Consider the following 5,040-nt stretch of genomic DNA (forward strand, 5'->3'; position numbering starts at 1 on the left):
GCTTGGTACTGGCGTCTTGGAGATTGTTTTTCTCCCGCCTGACCTTAGTCATCACGCGTTCGACAGCCTTTAGCTGTCTTATGACATGCTGGTCCTCCGGATTCTCTCTGGAGTCATCTATAATATCTATTGTTAGATCGGCAGCCATGCCTTATGCTATATGGTACCTATCATTCTTTGAAAGAAATGTTATCAGCTGGGGACTTTTCAGGTTCCTTCAATGCGGTAACGGCGGCCCGAAGTTGGGTCTTGCATTCCTCCAGCTCCTGTGACAGTCGAGTATTCTTCTCTGTAAGAACCTGCACAATAAATGATCCTTAAATCAGTTGTGCCAACCGTTTCAAGTCTCAGGGGCTACTGATACATATAATCGGCAGATTTGCTTACCTGTGCATCCCTTACATATTGGTCCGTGGCTCTGGCTAGACCATTTTGAGTAGCACAGAGGTACGCGTCTCCAGAATTGAAGGCATCAAATGCCTCTGGTGAGAAGCAAGCGTCACGGAGTACGGCCCGATGATACCTATGATTCATGGCGCTCTCCACTTCTGAATTTGTAGCGGACAGTCTATTCGCATCCTCTGTAGGAGGAGTATCCGGCGTCCGCCCCATGTCGGCTTCCGCCTCTATGTCTGGCCCTGGAGCCCGACTGGTGGAAGCATGGTCGGCAGCCTCTCCGGACATATTCCGGCGAGCGTTTTTTCTATTAAAGAAACATGGACGTCATTACATTTTGAGAAAGACGACAACCACAGAGCAGGGTTTTTTGTCATACCTCTGCGCCGGCGTCTCCGTCCTGGCCGCCTTCCTTTTTGGCCTACCCGGCCTTGGTGCCTCTTGTTGGCGAGTTGCTGCGGGTTCGGCACGGCGTCCCGAATGCCTTCCCTGTAAAACACCATATGTATATGGCAGGTGAAGTGTCTAAAAGGGGATCCTAGTTTTTGGAGTTGGGATTTTGGTTTTTCTTACGTGCGACGCAGGGAGCAGTCCGGGATAGTCAGCCGTAATGGCCACCATGGCGTCATCACATCTCAATTGATAGAACTGCCTGTCTATCAGCTCCACGAATATGTCCGGATCTTCTTCGAGTCTGTGACCGAGGGCCTGGTCAGGGTCCTCTGGTTGTGGAGATGGGTTGTTGACCTCCCTTACGGATTTTCGCAGTTCCTGCCGTAAAATGGCAAGGTGAGTACCTACGACAAAGAATGCGGGAAGAATGGGAGTAAGGAGATATAACTCACCCAGCTTGGAGGGTTGTACATGGAGAATCCATCCCATGGCTTGATGCGGATGAACTCCTCTTCCTCTCCCTTGAACAACTCGGACAGAATTTTTGCTAAAGCAGCAGCGGTGTCTGGACCCTTACGCCCGCAACGGGTGGCATCATCTTCCCCGTTAAAACACCACAGGGGGTGCCCTCGATGTTGAAGTGGCTGCACTCCCTGCATTATGCATATTGACATAACCTCGATTACTGTCAATCCTGATTGAGCCAGTGCTTTAATCCGGTTCATCAAGTAAAGGACTTCCCCGTTGTCTTCCTCCTGGGGGCTCCGTGGGTGCCAGCTTCGGCGTTTCTTCAGAGGAGCATTGTTGAACTCAGGAAGACCCCACCGAACAGGATCCAGAAGGGGGACGTCCTCCATATAAAACCATTCTGAAGGCCAGTCTTCGGACGTCTTCTTCGGAGTACCGGATAGGTATCCGGTTTCGGAGATGCGCCATATTTCGGCTCTGCCCACTTGATAAAGTGACCCCTTCTATGTGCGGGGGACGAGGAAAAATAATCTTTTCCACAACTCGAAATGAGCCTCGCAGCCCAGGAATAACTCGCAAAGGGTAACATAGCCGGCGATGTGTAATATGGAAGCACGGGTGAAATTATGCAGTTGGAGGCCGTAAAACTCCAGGAGCCCGCGGAGGAATGGATGAGTTGGAAATCCGAGTCCCCTTAATAAGTAAGGAACAAGGCACACCCGCTCCCCTGTAGAGGGGCTGGGGAAGCTCTCCGCTTGCTCCCCGCCATTGTAGGTGGCGAGCCCGGCTCGGACGGGAACCATATACGCTGGAGGGAGAAATCCCTGAGTCTGCAGTTCGACTAATCGACTGTGTGAGACAGAAGACCTCTCCCAATCACTGGGCTTAGGGCTACGGGGGCGAGAGGAGGAGCTGCGGTGGTCGGCCATGTTGAAGTGGATTTTTCCGAAGCGCGCTCCGATGGATTCTCGTTGTGGGAGGATGGTATGGATTGGATCTAAGAATCCCCATCCCTTTAATACACAATTTATTTATCTGGCTAGGGGGGTGAATGTAAAAACACCCTGGCTCCTCGTATTCATTCGACGCATGGAAGATAGCCCTTATTGGGCGCAGAAGCCAAGAAGTCCAACATTTATGGTGCCGGACACTACTTGACAAACATTCAAAATTTGGAGAAGAACCCGCCTTGCAATGCCGAAGACAAATAATGCATGTCGGACTTGACGTCATTGAAGCCTGGTTCGGGGGCTACTGAGGGAGTCCTAGATTAGGGGGTCGACGGACAGCCGGACTATATCCTTTGGCCGGACTGTTGGACTATGAAGATACAAGATGGAAGACTTTGTCTCATGTCCGGATGGGACTTTTACTTGGCGTAGAAGGCAAGCTAAGCAATACGGATATGTATATCTCCTCCTTTGTAACCGACCTTGTGTAACCCTAGCCCCCTCCGGTGTCTATATAAACCGGAGGGTTTTAGTCCGTAGGACAACATACAATCATACCATAGGCTAGCTTCTAGGGTTTAGCCTCTCAGATCTCGTGGTAGATCAACTCTTGTAACACTCATATCATCAAGAACAATCAAGCAGGACGTAGGGTTTTACCTCCATCAAGAGGGCCCTAACCTGGGTAAACATCGTGTCCCCTGCCTCCTGTTACCATCCGCCTTAGACGCACAGTTCGGGACCCCCTACTCGAGATCCGCTGGTTTTGACACCGACAACAATGATCAAGATCTTCATCGAGCTCCCACTTGAGCGCGATTGCCCCACCTGCACTGCTATCATTGGCACCTGCAACTGTTTGGAAGTATCCGTGAGTCATGAGGACTCAGCAATCTCACACCCGCAAGATCAAGACTATTTAAGCTTATGGGTAGGATAGGGTACAGAGGTGGAGCTGCAACAAGCGCTAAGCAAATATGGTGGCTAACATACGCAAATAAGAGCGAGAAGAGAGGCAACGCAACAGTCATGAAGCTAGAAGTGATCAAGAAGTGATCCTGAAACTACTTACACACAACCATTACACAAGACCGTGTTCACTTCCCGGACTCCGCCGAAAAGAGACCATCACGGCTACACACGCACTTGATGCATTTTAATTAAGTCAAGTGTCAAGTTCTCTACAACCGGACATTAACAAATTCCCATCTGCCACATAACCGCGGGCACGGCTTTCGGAAGTTTATACCCTGCAGGGGTGTCCCAACTTAGCCCATCACAAGCTCTCACGGTTAATGAAGGATATTCCTTCTCCCAGGAAGACACGACCAGGCTCGGAATCCCGGTTACAAGACATTTCGACAATGGTAAAACAAGACTAGCAAAGCCGCCCGGATGTGCCGACAAATCCCGATAGGAGCTGCACATATCTCGTTCTCAGGGCACAATGGATGAACACTACGTACAACTAAAACCAACCCTCAAGTTTCCCCGAGGTGGCGTTGCAAGTGGCTCTATTTTGGACCAACACTCAGAGGAGCACTGGCCGGGGGGAGGGGGGTTAAAATAAAGATGACCCTCGGGCTCCTAAAACCCAAGGGAAAAAGGCTTAGGTTGTTAGGCAAATGTAAAACCAAGGTTGGGCCTTGCTGGAGGAGTTTTATTCAAAGAGAACTGTCAAGGGGTTCCCATAACACCCAACTGCGTAAGGAATGCAAAATCAAGGAACATAACACCGGTATGACGGAAACTAGGGCGGCAAGAGTGGAACAAAACACCAGGCATAAGGCCGAGCCTTCCACCCTTTACCAAGTATATAGATGCATTAATTAAATAAGAGATATTGTGATATCCCAACATATCCATGTTCCAACATGGAACAAACTTCAGCTTCACCTGCAGCTAGCAACTCTATAAGAGGGGCTGAGCAAAAGCGGTAACATAGCCAAACAACGGTTTGCTAGGAAGGTGGGTTAAAGGCTTGACATGGCAATATGGGAGGCATGATATAACAAGTGGTAGGTAGCGCGACATAGCGATAGAACGAACAACTAGCAAGCAAAGATAGAAGTGATTTCGACGGTATGGTCATCTTGCCTGAAATCCCGCAAGGAAGAAGAACGAGTCCAAGAAGTAGACGACCCACCATAGTCGAATGAATCCTCACAACTCAGCAACGAAATTGAAGCTAACGAGAGAAGGAACCCGGAAAGAAGCAAGCAACATAGTAAACAACCATCACATAAACATGGCATGATGCACAACCAAGTATGATGCATGTCCGGTTTAATGAGGCATGGCAAGGCAAAGTGCAACAAACAATACTACAAATTAAGTGGAGCTCAATATGCAACGAGTTGCATATTGATGAAACATCACATGACTTATTTAGTTCTCTCTCGGTTATGTACTCAACAATATTGAATGTTGTTAAACCTGGCAAGAGGTGAAGCAAAATTAAACTAACTATTTAGGCAATTTTAAATGAGGCCAGAAACAACAAACAACAATTCGGGAAAATCCTCATGTGCATATTTTAGATTTGGTACTATTCTGTCCTAAAGCATATCTTATTGTTGTTAAACAGTAAACAAAGTGCACCATGTTAATCTATGCATTTTTCTACCCCATTTTCATATAACATTTATTAAATTCGGAGCTACCGTTAAATAGTTATGAGACAAATCATTTTATCATGGCATTTATGCAAAATTTAAACAAAAATTTTTAAACATTTTAAATATGCATGAAAGTTGCATAAAATGAAACTAGATGAAAATCTAAGCATTTTACATATATAGATCATTTTAATCTGATGCACGGTCGATGAGTT

The sequence above is a fragment of the Triticum aestivum genome, chromosome 1A (genome assembly GCF_018294505.1).
Source record: "Triticum aestivum cultivar Chinese Spring chromosome 1A, IWGSC CS RefSeq v2.1, whole genome shotgun sequence".
NCBI classification, from domain to species: domain Eukaryota; kingdom Viridiplantae; phylum Streptophyta; class Magnoliopsida; order Poales; family Poaceae; genus Triticum; species Triticum aestivum.